The sequence below is a fragment of the Camellia sinensis genome, chromosome 15 (assembly GCF_055761805.1).
Source record: "Camellia sinensis isolate YWXY chromosome 15, ASM5576180v1, whole genome shotgun sequence".
Taxonomy (NCBI): domain Eukaryota; kingdom Viridiplantae; phylum Streptophyta; class Magnoliopsida; order Ericales; family Theaceae; genus Camellia; species Camellia sinensis.
The window spans coordinates 25,997,209-26,012,962 of NC_138975.1; the positions used below are offsets into that span (position 1 = coordinate 25,997,209).

The 15,754-nt window shown below is 35.0% G+C and overlaps 1 pseudogene; it reads right to left on the reverse strand.

Annotated features, from left to right (window-relative positions):
• Positions 1-5,649: 5,649 nt before the first annotated feature.
• On the reverse strand, positions 5,650-11,644 carry LOC114277724 (putative 2-oxoglutarate-dependent dioxygenase AOP1; annotated as a pseudogene).
• Positions 11,645-15,754: the final 4,110 nt, after the last annotated feature.

Below are 15,754 nucleotides of genomic sequence, written 5' to 3' on the forward strand. Positions count from 1 at the left end.
ACAAAAGTAATAAAAGAAGATATTATACGGTTTTAGGTTTGAGTTTAGATTTTATATAGAATAAGAGAAGATATAATGGGGGAGGATGTATAATAAAAATATATACTATTTGTATACGGTCCGGATCGGTTCCAATCCAGAACCGTGGAGTTCAATCCGGAACCAATCCGTGTACTACGGATTTTTAATTTTTCAATCCGGAACCGAACCACGGATTCAAAAAACCAATCCAAACCTATCGGATTGGACTGGACTGGATCGAATTACGAATTTTACGGATTCCTTGCTCAGCCCTACATAGGTGCAGTGAACTGGGGGAAGGAAGGAGTAAGGGTGGACGGGAAAAATGATTGAGGGATGGCAATGGGTTAGGAAATAGAAGGTACAGTGATAGACGACAATAAGGGTGGGAGACGGCCAGTAATGTAAAAAAAAAAAAAAGTAATTAAATTATCTAAATCATCTCTTATCCGTTAGTTATTACCAACTAATCCAAACAGATGATATGGTTGTAATTATAAACCACAAAGATGTATGTTTTAGCTAGAAATGAAAGGACCCTAAAAGACCATGTAATTCTATGTGATATTTCTCTTCAAAAATTTTGTTCGTAAAACATTACCTTAAAAATAATTGTCCACCAAACAACATACACATTGAGTCACCATAGGTTATGTTTGATTCACAAGACTAATAGTGAAGTATTAATAATCATATTAAATTAGTGTGGTATTCGCTATCCAATTGAATTAATATCTATTGGATTAATAATCCTATCCCTACCACATTACTAATAATCTTACAAATTTGTTGGATTAATTATTCATTGGATTAATAATCCTAGATCAAAATTATAAAACAAACATAGAATAATTGAGCCCACAAATTAATAGTCTCAATCTCATACTCCAATCTACCCAATCAAACATGCCCATAATGTCAACTTATCAAGAACTAATAATAAATAGAAAAATGATTGGGAGCTCTAAATTGGGAGCACTAAAGGAGCTCTAGAGAGTGGATCCTACTGACTGATGTGATGTTTTGGCTTTAAATTTTTTTTTTTCTTTTTTTTTTGAATTTTCATCTCATTAGTGGTCCATTAATGCTCCCAAATTAGTGGAATGTATCATTGTTGTAATAAATACTACTATTTTGATGTCACCTTATGGTTTAGGTGCTCATAATCTTCATCTTGTTGCTACCATATAATGAGCGCTGGGCTATATAAAGGGACCCTATTCACGAGACCTAATTACAAACTTGAATTCCAGGCCCATGTTTGTCCCAGTAGTCCAACCATTTCGAGGACGACTAAAATATTTTCAATTGCTTTTGCAAGGTCCAAACCATAACAGATCTATGAAACTGGGCTTCAAATTTGTGGGCTAACTTTGACTAAAAAGGACTCAATTTTTTTTTTATTTTTTTTTTTAACTACATAATATAAAAATTAAAATTAAAATTAAAATTTTGTAAACGGACGGACTAGGCTGGGCTGGCTAAAACTCTTCATCTCAAGTCAGACCAAAAACTAAATATGTTAAAAAAAAAAAACAACAACAACAACACTTTAGACTTCAAGATAAAGAACATATATACACTTCCTTTTAGAATTTAAATTAGGGGAAATTTCCCTATCTAAAAAAAAAAAATAGGGAAAATTACGGTATTTGCAAAAGATTATTACCTATGTGTGAAAAAAAGTATAATTTTAATTATTAATATTGATAAAGTTTACCAATAATTTCTAATTGTTTTTTAACATATACATTGATTTGAAATTTCCCCTTTAAATTAAAACACATTTTAAAAAATCCTATTTATTTTAAAATTAAACTTTGTTAATATTTTGAATTCAAATAATTATTAAAATGGTCTAAATAATTTAATCGCAATTAAAGACTTGAAAAAAAAAATTATTAGTTTATATCTATTGAGTTAAGTGGGCGGTAGACTTGAAATTTAGACATTCTATTAGGTGCAGGTTTGGGACAACTAGATTAGAGTCCATTTATATTTTTTATTTTTGATTTTTTATTTTGTCCTAATTTGGTCTAATTGACTATAATCAATAACATTTTTTTTTTGTTTTTGAAAAATACGTACATTAATAGTATGTGTCATACTTTTAGGAGCAAAATTATGTCATCTTAGTTATAATTGTTTTCAAAAACCCTAATCAGCACTGTCAATTGAACTAAATTATCACAAAATTTAGAAGTAAGAGTCAAAATTAAGTTCAATTTAAAAGCATAGAAGCCTCTAGGAATATGCATAAAAAGTCAAAAGCTAGCTTTTAACCTATTTTAAATGGGAGCTTTTTTGATAAATTCATTTTCTAAGAGTTTTATTCCATCCAACCCATATTCTTTTTGACTATTCCATTAGGTCCAATTTGAGATAAGAATACCAAAATACCCTTTTCATCTACTTATGTTCCATTTAGTTCATATTATTTTCTTATATTTCAATAAGTCCTATGGGTGACATAGTTACCAAAATACTCCTAATGTGAATGTTCATACTGTCAATGTGAATGTTCATATCGTCAATGTGTAGGGGCCCGGCCCATGTCGATCCTCGTGGGTGCCCAGAAAAATTCGAGTCGAGCCGGACCGGCCCACAGGCCAAAAAAATAGGCCCGGCCCGGCTCGTTGATAATGTGAATATTCACATTGACAAGTTAACATTCACATTGATAAGAATGTAAAATTGGTCCGCGGCCCGTGGGCGGCCTGAAGCCAGCCCGCCGCCCGGGGTGGGCCCGGGCCGGCCCGTTCATAATGTGAATATTCACATTGACATATTAACATTAACATTAATAAGAGTGTAAAATTAGCCCGTGACACGTGGGCAGCCTGAAGCCCGGGCCTGCCAGGCCAGGCCCGGCCCGTTGACAATGTGAATATTCACATTGACATGTTAACATTCACATTGATAGGAGTGTAAAATTAGCCCGCGGCCTGTGGCCGGCCCGAAACCCGCCCGCAGCTCGTGGGCTGCCTTGGGCGGGCCCGGCTCGACCCGTTAATAATGTGAATATTCACATTGACATGTTAACATTCACATTGATAAGAGTATAAAATTAACTCGCGCCACGTGGCTGCCCGAAACCAGCCCACGGCCTGTGGGTGGCCTGGGGCGGGCTCGGCCCGGCCTGTTGACAATGTGAATATTCACATTGACATGTTAACATTTACATTGATAAAAGTGTAAAATTGACTCGCGCTCCATGGGTGGCCTGAAGCCCGTGGGCGGCCCGGGGCGAGCCCGGCTCGGCCCGTTGACAATGTGAATATTCACATTGACATATTAACATTCACATTGATACGAGTGTAAAATTGGCCCGTGGCCCGTGAGCGGCCCGAAGCCCGCCCGCTGCCCAGGGCGGGCCCGGCCCGGTCCGTTGACAATGTAAATATTCACATTGACATATTAACATTAATATTGATAACAATGTAAAATTGGCTCGTGACCCATGGGCAGCCCGAAGCCCGGCCCTGGGCCGGGGTGGGTCCGGCCCGTTGACAACGTGAATATTCACATTGACATGTTAACATTCACATTGGTAAGAGTGTAACATTAACCCGTGCCCCGTGGCTACCCGAAACCAGCCCACGGCCCGTGGACAGCCCAAGGCGGGCCCGGCCCGGTTTGTTGACAATGTGAATATTCACATTGACATGTTAACATTCACATTGATAAGAGTGTAAAATTAACTCGCGTCCCATGGGCGGCCCGGGGTGGCTTGGGTTTGGGTCCAAGCCTACCGCGGGCCGCGAGCGAGCTTCGCGCAGCAGACAAATTTTACACTCCTATCAATGTTAATGTTAACATGCCAATATGAATATTCACATTGTCACGGGTCGGGCCAAGCCCGCCTCGGGCTGCGGTCTGGCTTCGGGCCGCCCACAGGCTGCGGGCCAATTTTACACTCCTATCAATGTGAATGTTAACATGTCAATGTGAATATTCACATTGCCAACGGGCCGGGCCCGCCCCGGCCCGAGGTCGGGCTTCGGGCTGCCCACGGGTCACGGGCCAATTTTACACTCTTATCAATGTGAATGTTAATATGTCAATGTGAATATTCATATTGTCAACAGGTTGGGCCGGGCCTGCCCCGGGCCGCCCACAGGCTGTGGGCGGGTTTCGGGTAGCCACGGGGCGCGGGCTAATTTTACACTCCTATCAATGTGAATGTTAACATGTCAATGTGAATATTCACATTGTCACGGGTCAGGCCAAGCCCGCCTCGGGCTTCGGTCGGGCTTCGGGCCGCCCACGGGCTGCAGGCCAATTTTACACTCTTATCAATGTGAATGTTAACATGTCAATGTAAATATTCACATTGTTAACGGGCCGGGCCGGGCTTTTAGCCGCCCATGGGCCGCAGGCCAATTTTATACTCTTATCAATGTGAATATTAACATGTCAATGTGAATATTCACATTGTCAACGGGTCGAACCGGGCCTGCCCCGGGTCGCCCATGGGCCGCGAGCGGGTTTTGCGCCGCCACGGGATGAGGGCCAATTTTACACTCCTATTAATGTGAATGTTAACATGTCAATGTGAATATTCACATTGTCAACGGGCCGGGCCGGGTCGGGCCCACCCTGGGCTGTAGACCAATTTTATACTCTTATCAATGTGAATGTTAACATATCAATGTGAATATTCACATTGTCAACCGGCCGAGTCGAGCCCGCCCCGGGCCGTGGGCGGGTTTCGGGCAGCCACGAGGCGCGGGCTAATTTTACACTCCTATCAATGTGAATGTTAACATGTCAATGTGAATATTCACATTGTCAACGGACCGGGCCGGACCCTCCCCGTGCCGCGGGCGGGCTTTTGGCCGCCCATGGGCCGCGGGTCAATTTTATACTTTTATCAATGTGAAAGTTAACATGTCAATGTGAATATTCACATTGTCAATGGGGCGGCCCGGGTCCCGGGCCGCCCGTGGGCCGCGAGCGGGTTTCGCGCCGTTACGGGACGCGGACCAATTTTACACTCCTATTAATGTGAATGTTAACATGTCAATGTGAATATTTACATTGTCAACGGGCCGGGCTCGCCCCTGCTCCCGGGCGGATTTCGGGCCGTCCACGGGCCAATTACCAATGTGAATTTTAAAATATGAATGTTCACATCATTAAATTGCTAATCGTTCAAAAAATATTTATAAGGGTATCAAAATTGAATATAACGGCATAAGTGTCCAAGAAAATAGTGTAAATCAAGAAAATTGACTTTATGGAATAAAACTATACATATATGGGACTAAATGGGTTAAAAAATTCCTTCATGGACTTCTTGGGTTAAAACACTTCTAAATTGGACTTATCAATAAAAATTCCATTTTAAATTATATCACCTCTCATATAAAAAAATTAAAAATTTAATTTTTAATCATCTTTTCAAAACATCTCATATAGTAAAATACAGGAACAGCCGATCTAATTTACACTTATAATATTACAACACACTTTCTATTCCAAGAAAAGCATTAAGAACTTACACAGAATAGATACATGAACGACCACACAACCCTGATTTTTACAGAGATAACATACCACCAAGTTCCATTGGATTATTATATATACTATATAGATATAGAAATTTAACACAGATCAAGTCCCCATTGAATTAGACTAACAGACATATATATCAAATCACATGCCACAGTAGGTTTTGATAGCACTCTCCAACATTCTATTCTCTGGTCTACCATAAAATTCAAGACACTCAAAATGATCGAAGGGCTTAAACTGAGAGGGGTGTTCCTGATCAACTAGCTCTTCTGGTGTTTCCACAATCTCTTTCATCATTGAGAATTGTGCAAGTGTGTATCTGTCTTTGTCCCCTTTCATGGTGACTCGGAGCATGAAGTCTGTCATTGCTCCATGCCTAGCTCAACAAAAATAAATAAATAAATAATAATAATAATAATAATAATAATAATAATAATAATAATAATAATAATGCATCACTTCTAATCTTTTAGAAACATTATATAAAACAATAAAAATTAAAGGAAAAATTATAAATATTTTAACAAAATAAATTTTGAATTTTTAATTTTATCAATTAAAACTCTAATATTTTGATTTATTTTCAATCTAAACCATCCGTCTATTTCGGTTAAGTTAAACTGATAAAAAAAATTAATCATTAAACTCAATGTAGATATATGTACATAAAATATTTGAAATACTATTTTTTGTTGAGTTTAATAATAACTAAAATATCTTTTTTCCCATTAGTTTTTACTTAATAGAAATAAACAAATTATTTAGATTGAAAATAAATTGTTAGAGTTTAAATTAATAAAATTAAAAAAATAAGGATTTATTTTATTATAAGAATCAAACTTTGAAATTTTTTTATTTTTTATTTTTTTTGTAATTTTCTCAAAATGAAATGGTCGATAAAACGGGTGGCTAATAAAGGTAGGATAGGGTGATTATTGACAGCAAGTTTATGGCACAATTTGATCATTTGGCCAAATCACTCATATTTGATTCAAAATAGTTAAACAAGCTTCGTGTGTATATAGTGCAAGTCTATTTATGTATTTGGTGCAAATATTTTATATGTATTAAAGTTGCACTAGAAAAAAAGTTCATATATAATTTAATTATCTTGTAACTGTCCTACGTATTTACAATTTTCTCTTCATTCAAAAGTATAATATCAATGAAAGTAAGCAAGAAATAATAATTTTTGGGTGGTGAAATATATAAAAAGAGATGAGTAATTACTGACCAAGATGACCTCGCCAGCCATGACAACAAAGGAAGAAGGGGACAGCTCAACACCAAACCACTGTCCATCTTTGGCTTTAATCTCCAAACCATCTACTTCATCTTTTTGATGAATTATTGACATATATGTCTTGTCTGTGTGTGCTACTATTCCCATCTTACTCTCATTCTCCTCTGGTTTTCTGTATTTCATCACTCTAAACAGGTGTGATGCTGACTTCAGATATGCCTCCTTGTAGTATTTCTCTTCACCATAGCTCTCAAACACCATCCTCACCACCATTTGTTCCAACTTTTGTATTGTCTTTGAAAATGGGTGTATTGTTTCACTAATACCCAAGAATCAACATAAAAAAGCAAAAAATAAAATTGAAAAAATGTAAAAAGTTTATCAATAATTACGCACACATACATACAAATTGACCACAGAAAAATATTTTGATCTTTTTTGGTTGAAGTTCTTTCAAGTTAAAAATTACTAATAAAAAAAGTATAAGTTAAGAATATCCTCTTTCTGCCATCCCAATAAATATATTTTTTAAAACTTATTTAAGTTATTTTTATTTTATTTGTATGTAGATAAGGCTGCAAACGAAACGAGCCGAGCCGAGCTTTGTTGAGCTCGAGCTCGACTCGTTTACTTATCGAGCTCGTTTATTGAGCTCGAGCTCAGCTCGATAAGAAACTGGGCTCGAGCTCGGCTCGGCTCAACTCGTTAACATTAATGAAACTCGAGCTCGGCTCGATAATTTTTTTTTCAATATTATTTATATTATTTAAATAAAAAATATTATTTATATTATTTAATATACAAATAATATATTTATACAATTATTTATATATATTTATATATTATTTATATTATTTAATATATAAATAATATATATAATATAATTTAAATATAGATAAATGAGCCGAGCCGAACTGAGCTTGTTCATGAACAGATTGGTTCATTTGCAGTCCTATGTAAAAGATATATCAAACACTTTAGGATAAGCTCTCAAAATAAAATAAAAAATTAAATTATATATAAGCCGGCCCTATAAGCTACATCAAATAGGTTCTGTGAATGAGAAAATTTATCAGATGTACTTTCTTAAGAAACTGGAAGTTGATAATTAAAAAACAAAAATTAAAAATACTCATTTCTTCTATTTATCACTAATCAATTTATTAAAATTATTTATACCTTATAAACTGTAAGCAAAAGTTGCAATAAACACTTCGCCGATAAAATAAAATTACAAAAAAAACACACACACACTTTGACAAAGATTATTTTTTAAGAAAAGCTTTGATTACTTTTTCTGTTCCTAAGAATAATCATCAAGTCATACAGAAAACAAAAGTTAATATGAGAAAATAGAATGAATTATGCCTAAAATCATCATTTCCATTGGGCCATATGAAATTAGTGAATTTTTGAATTCCTTCAAGTGTATTTGCACCATCAATGCCCATGCTTTCACAGAGAGGGAGACTCTGGGGGTTTGACCCACATAGCCAAACAAAGGTATACTTGCCTTGTTTTGCATTTTGGTAGCTGTGGGGAGTTCAAACAGCTCTTCCACCTTGTTGAAGCTCTAATGAAACTTCATGATCATATACTGCTACAAACAGCCATACTCTTCTAGGGCAGAAAGGACTTGTTTACTTGTCTTGTCCCATGAACTTGTACCAGGCTTCAAGTTTTCCTTAGTGAAATCTATAATAGGAAGTTTGTGTTGTGTAAGGGAGCCCATTATTTTTTAAAAGTTTCTCACACCTAGTGAACCCTTGGAGAGACAAGTGTGATATACAGTATACACTACCACTCCATGTTTCTTATAGTGGAAAAGTTAGGCATCTTGAAAAAATATTTAAAATTTAGAGGGAATTGCATTTTTTAGTGGAGCAGTGAAAAAATAACTTTATTTTTATGATAGTGCCTTGTGCATGTATGGTATAAGTCTATTCATGTGCTCTATGTAAATTATTTTTCTTGCGTATCAGAGTTGTATAAAAAGTGATGATCCTTGTTAATATGATTTCTTTGTGAGCCCAAAGTTTAACGGCATAGGAAATGTTTAGGGTGCCAAATTTAGGGGCACCTGAACAACAAAAATATTGTTGCAGATAGCCATTGTTGTGCGCCATGCATAACAGTCATTGTTGTGCACAAAAAGGGGTCATTCTGAATTTCACATCAATTATTTGAACCGTTCATTTTTTAAAGTATGTTAAATAAAATATTTTTTTACAAAAGATTAAGTTGATCGATTATTAATAATCCTCTCATCAGATCACATTTACATTCAATTTTTGTGTACCCTCCAATAATCAGTTCTTTTTGTTATGTTTTTGTCTTTTCATATAAGATCATTGCTAGGATTTTGAAAGAATTATTAAAAATTGTACCCAATATTCATGAGTGTAAGGCATGCCTGTGTTGCTGATTAGCTGGCCAGGAAATGAGTAAATATTGGATGTAGTCTCAATTATGAGTAAATATTGAATGTAATGGTGATATTATGTGACGGTCAGGATGATGCCATTAATTGATAGGTTTCCAGCTCCGATCAAAATATCAAAACACTATAAAGAAAAATTACTTATATTATTAATATTTTATTTAATATAGCTTAACCTCATTAAAAACTAAGCGACCCCATTAAATAGACATTCACATCCATTAGAGAAAAAAAATATTAATTGTAACAGTAATATCATATGTTAATAAAAAATTACAAATTCGATTAAGTGAATAATCATTATTTTCCATTAGCCTATCATTGTTACAAATCAAGATTACTCATTGAATGATGATACTGTCGCGTAATATCACTATTACATTTAATATTTACTAATTATGATAAAAAATATATTGTAAATATTAATAAATAAATTTTTATTTGTTTATTTTTCTTGTGATTAGAAACCCACTGTTTAAGAAATTTAAATCACTTTGTTTGGTTAATAATTTTTAAAAATAATTTTTGAGTTTTTGTATTTTTATCTTAAGTATAAAAAAAAAAAAAAAAAAAAAGTGATTTAACCACTTTTCATTGTCTAGAATTAACTAGGGCATTTTCTTTGGTTTTTGGGAGAATTACACTGATACTATGTCAGTGAAAAATATTTTAAAAAAATAAAAGAATATTATAAATATTAATAATTAAAATTAATATTGTTATTTTTTTGCTCCACTGATGTGTTATTCTCCGAAGGTGTAATCATTATCCGTCCGGTAGTGAAAGTATAGACGGTAATAATGTTAGGAATTATAAAAAAAATATCATGAAATATATAATGAAAATTTTTCATCATTTGATTAACGTGTGGTATTTTATTATAGGTATAATCTAAAGATAGAGAATCTTTCATGATCATTTTCATGATATTTTTTTCATAATCCCTAACATTATAATACCAACAAATCATCTTCAAATCCTTTGTAAAGCAAATTAAGTTAATGGGCAAAACTATAAATTGAAAAGAAGAAAAAAAAAATTAATGATTTACAATCTTTGCATGTGTGGCATACGTGTGTAAATTTGGGCTGGCCCATGTCGGATTTCTCTGATCCCCGCCAAATTTTAGACCAAGTCAGGGGCTAAAAAACTAGGCACGTAGGGTATTTGTACCTCGAGTGGATTGACGGGCCGGGCTTGGGCCGATCTTGATCTTTATTTTTTTTTTAATCTTTTTTCATCCAAAATTTATTTTTTTCATCAAAAATGACACCGCACCTCAGACGGACTTGGTCTTGAATGGGTGTAAAGCAGGCTGATAGGCCAGACCAGGTGGGCCAGATTGTGAACATACAGTCCAAGCCCAAGTTAAAAATTAACAACAAAAAAGTATAAGTTAAGAATATCCTCCTTCTCTCATCCCAAAAATTATCTTTTTTAAAACTTATTTAAGTTATTTTTATTTTATTTGTATGTAGAAGATACATCAAACACTTTAGCAAAAGCTCTCAAAATAAAATAAAAAATGAAATAATATACAAGCATGCCCTATAAGCTACACCAAATAGGTTTTGTGAATGAGAAAATTTATCATATGTACTTTCTTAAAAATATTCATTTCTTCTATTTATCAATAATCAATTTATTAAAGCTATTTCTACCTTATAAACTATAAGCAAAAATTATAGTAAACACTTCGCCGATAAAATAAATTTTAAAAAAATATTAATAATAAAAATAAATAAAGAAATAAAGACACACACACTTTACATAGATTTTTTTTAAAAAAGCTTTGACTACTTGTTCTGTTCCTAAGAATAATCATCAAGTCATACACAGAAGAAGTTAGTATGAGAAAATAGAATGAATTATACCTAAAATCATCATTTCCATTGGGCCACATGACATTAGTGAATTTTTGAATTCCTTCAAGTGTATTTGCACCATCAATGCCCATGCTTTCACAGAGGGGGAGACTGGGGGTTTGACCCACATAGCCATACAAAGGTATACTTGCCTGGTTTTGCATTTTGGTAGCTGTGGGGAGTTTTTTTTTTTTTTTTTTTTTTTGCCCAGAACACCCCCAAAGCCGGCCCCTGTGGAGCCGACTCTACAAGCCAAACTGGGGGGAGCTAGCCGCGCCACCTTAACCAGCGGACTCCCACTTAAGCAGCTAGGGGATTCGAAACCAGGTCCGTATGGAAGGGAGCAAACCTCCACTTAAGCAGCTCTTCCACCTTGTTGAAAACTTTATCACGAAGCTCTAATGAAACTTCATGATCATATACAGCTACAAAACAGCCATACTCTTCTAGGGCAGAAAGGACTTGTTTACTTGTCTTGTCCCATGAACTTGTACCAGGCTTCAAGTTTTCCTTAGTGAAATCTATAATAGGAAGCTTGTGTTGTGTAAGGGAGCCCATTATTTTTTTGAGCCCATTATTTTTTTGAAGTTTCTCGCACCTAGTGAACTATTGGAGAGACAACTGTGATATACACTACCACTTCATGTTTCTTATAGTGGAAAAGTTAGGCATCTTGAAAAAATATTTAAAATTTAGAGGGAATTGCATTTTTTAGTGGAGCAGTGAAAAAATAATTTTATTTTTATGATGGTGCAAGCCTTTTGCATGTATGGCATAAGTCTATTAATTCATGTGCTCCATGTAAATTTTTCTTGTGTATGAGAGTTGTATAAAAAGCGATGATCTTTGTTAATATGATTTCTTTGTGAGCCCAAAGTTTAACGGCATAGGAAATGTTTAGGGTGCCAAATTTAGGGGCACCTGAACAACAGAAATATCGTTGCAAATAGCCATTGTTGAGTGCCATGCATAACAGGCATTGTTGTGCATGGGCTCATTTTGGATTTCACATCAATTATTTGAACCGTTCACTTTTTAAAGTATGTTAAATAAAATATTTTTAACAAAAGATTAAGTTGATCGGATATTAATAACCCTCTGATCAAATTCATAGTTCTAAATCGCGGTATTAGGTAACGTAACGGTATCGGTTGCGAAGTATCGGTATCGGTACGTATCGGGAATCGGATGACGAGGCTGTGAAATTTTAAAAATCATTAACAGTCTCTCTGAAACTCAATTTTATGTATTTTTTTGACTCTTTCAGACTTAATTTATCACATTTTTATCAAAATTTTGATATGTAGCACTTTTAGCCTTGATTTTGATCTCAATATTTATTTTTCTTGTCTTTTTTCCCTTGCTCAACTGAGAAAAAAACAAATATGTATATTAATATAAACAGAGGTATAGGTGTATAAACAAATAAATAAATAAAAAATAAAACTAAACAATGGCTTAAAAAGGTACATAACAGTGGCTTAAAAAAAAACCTATCCTCTCTCTCTCTCCCTCTCTCTCTATCTCTAAAAAATGTAGAACAGTGGCTTACAAAGGCAATTACGAAACAAAACAAAAAAAAAAAAATTTGAAATGCGAAACATAAACAGAGGTTAAAGCTCCACCCAAGAATATAGTGGTTGGTTACTAGTAAATAGTCCAGTAGAAGAAGAGAAACCAGCATACAAAGAATCCAAAAGAATTGAAGAAATATTGATGTGTGTTGACAAGAGAGGTTGGCCTGGTTTTGGACTTTGAATAGGAGCCAACAACTCAAGGCGAACAACAGAACAACAACAACAAACAGAAACAGAAACAACAAAACAGAAACAGAGCATAAAACATAGCACAATTTCATCCGTACCGGCGATGGCAAATCTGTATCGAAACTGTATCGCTCCATGTATCAGATTCAGGCCGATACGTATCGAGAATCGGACGACACGGCTGTGAATTTCATTCCCACCGATATACCAGTCCATATCCGAATCAGCGGTCCAATTTTCCGGTACGAATCGGCTGGTACAGTACGTACCAACCGATATTTAGAACTATGATGAGATCACATTTATATTCAATTTTTGTGTACCCTCCAATAATTAGTTCTTTTTGTTATGTTTTTTTGTCTTTTCATATAAGAGCAATGCTAGGATTTTAAAAGGATTATTAAAAATTGTACCCAATGTTCATGAGTATAAGACATGCTTGTGTTGCTGATTAGCTGGCTAGGAAATGAGTAAATATTGGATCTAGTCTCAATTATGAGTAAATGTTGAATGTAATGGTGATATTATGTGGTGGGGAGGGTGATGTCATGAATTGATAGGTTCCAAAGTAACGTTTTCTTTCACGAATTTTCAATCATAACTCAAAAAAATAAATCAAGGCATCATAAAAAAAATATGGTCACCGGAATATTTTATTTTATTTCTATATTAATGTTAAAAAATAATGAAATTTAGTAAAAATAGTGAAAAAAATTTGTAGAAATGAATCCAATAATTAAAGGATGAGGCACTTGTAAACATAGTAATTTTAAAAAAAAAATTATTTATTTAATTTTAATTTTTATAAATAAATAAATATTTAAAAAATTCAAAAAATTCAAGAAAAATAGCAAAAAATAGGAAATGACATTAAAAAATAATACTAGTATATATCATTTTGGGGGGCTGGTGCATAGCGTACGTCGTTGCACGTGAATTGTGATTAGTTTGTGCAAGTTGGATGGATCCCTGCCTGTGTAACGAACTCCTCTGGTGCATTCCTCTTCATTCGTGCTTGAATGCAAAATTTTGCCTTATGCCTCGCGTAGGTTCCTGTGTTGCCTACCTAACGAAAATGAATTCGGTCCGAATCATGTGCCTATATTCGTCTCACCACCTCATGGCGCTGGGTGAACCCCAAAGTAACTCATGTGTTCCATGTTGTCCCCACATTGCAGCCTTGGCCAGCATGCCACAACCTTGGCCAGCATGCTGCAACACAGGTCGCAGCCTTGGCCAGCATGCTGCAGCTAATCAAGATATCAAAAAACTAAAAATAAAAAATTAAAAAATAAAAAAAAATTACTTATATTATTAATATTTTATTTGATATAGTTTGATCTCATTAAAAAACTAAGCGGCCCATTAAATAGACATTCACATCCATTAGAAAAAAAATATATTAATTGCAATAGTGATACCATATGTCAATAAAAAATCGCAAATGCGATTAAGTGAAATAATCATTATTTTCCACTAGCCCAACATTGTTACAAATCAAGATTACTCATTGAATGATGATACTGTCGCGTAATATCACTATTACATTTAATATTTACTAATTACGATAAAAAAAAATATGTTGTAAATATCAATAAATAATTTTTATTTGTTTATTTTTCTTGTGATTAGAAACCCACTCTTTAAGAAATTTAAATCACTTTGTTTGGTTAATAATTTTTGAGTTTTTGTATTTTTTATCTTAAGTAAAAAATAATGAAGTGATTTAACCACTTTTCATTGTCTAGAATTAACTAGGGCATTTTATTGGGTTTTTGGGAGAATTACATTGACACATAGGCAGGCTCGGCCCTGAGATTTTTGGGGTCCAAACCCGATAATCAATTAATAAATTTTTTGGATCCTTCACATTTTTTTTTTCATTGCATTAAAAAAAATTTGAAAGTAAAGGACAAAATATTTGTGTCAAAATCACAAAAAATATTTAGCATTACATTACAATAATTAATAAGTATCGCTTGATCCTCATTCTTCTTGCATTTTTAGAAGCAAATAAATCAATCATACTTGCATAATCTAATTTTTTTGCAAAATCATTTTCAATGAATAACAATGCTAATTATTTTAAATGGATCTTTCAATTTTTTAATGAATTAATTTATTTTAAGTTAATTAGGGTCTTGTAGACACCCCATTTTTGACCGACCTTAAGACTCAGACGTCACCGATTGAGCATTTGGTGATGTTGCATAATGTGCTCGTTCAGAAGTTTCAGAGTCGCGGCCGTGAGCCCTGCCTCCGGACTTCCGAACCCTCTTTTGTGCCTTGCCTCGGTTTGCGAACCAGGTTCGGTTTTCTTTGTTTCTTTTCCTGAGGGGAGGGAGAGGTCTCGTAGACCATCTCTCAGTGGCCGTGGGCTACATTTTGTGGCCATAGGCCATTTTGCCCATTTCGGAGCCCAGTTTTCGATTTTTCAGGACCGTTGGCCGTGTGCCTCGGTTCGGGACCGCCTAACCACCTCCATTTGCCCCGGTTTTTGGCATACTTCTTATTTACTCCCTTTTGAGGGACACTGGGGTCTGAGAAACCCACCTCGTGGTCGAATGCCACTTTCGGTGCTTAACAGCCCATTTTCGGGACCCCGAACTGCGCGTTTTGGCCCCTGAACATTTGTTTTGCATCGGTTTTCGTTCATTTTTGGCAGGTACCTCTGTTTCATCACCGGGAAGGCCGTAGAAGGGTGGGAGGCCAGCAATTGTTTCAGCAACCAGTTATATTCCTCCTGCGCCCTCCGACGCCCGTTTTTCTCACTTCCGAGCCAATGTTGAACAACCTGGGGCCATTTTCTTGGACTTTTAACCACATATTTGTGTTGTACACACATGGGAGGACCCTAAAAGTTGGTGGCCAGCCACTAATGTTGCTTGACCCTTTTGACCCC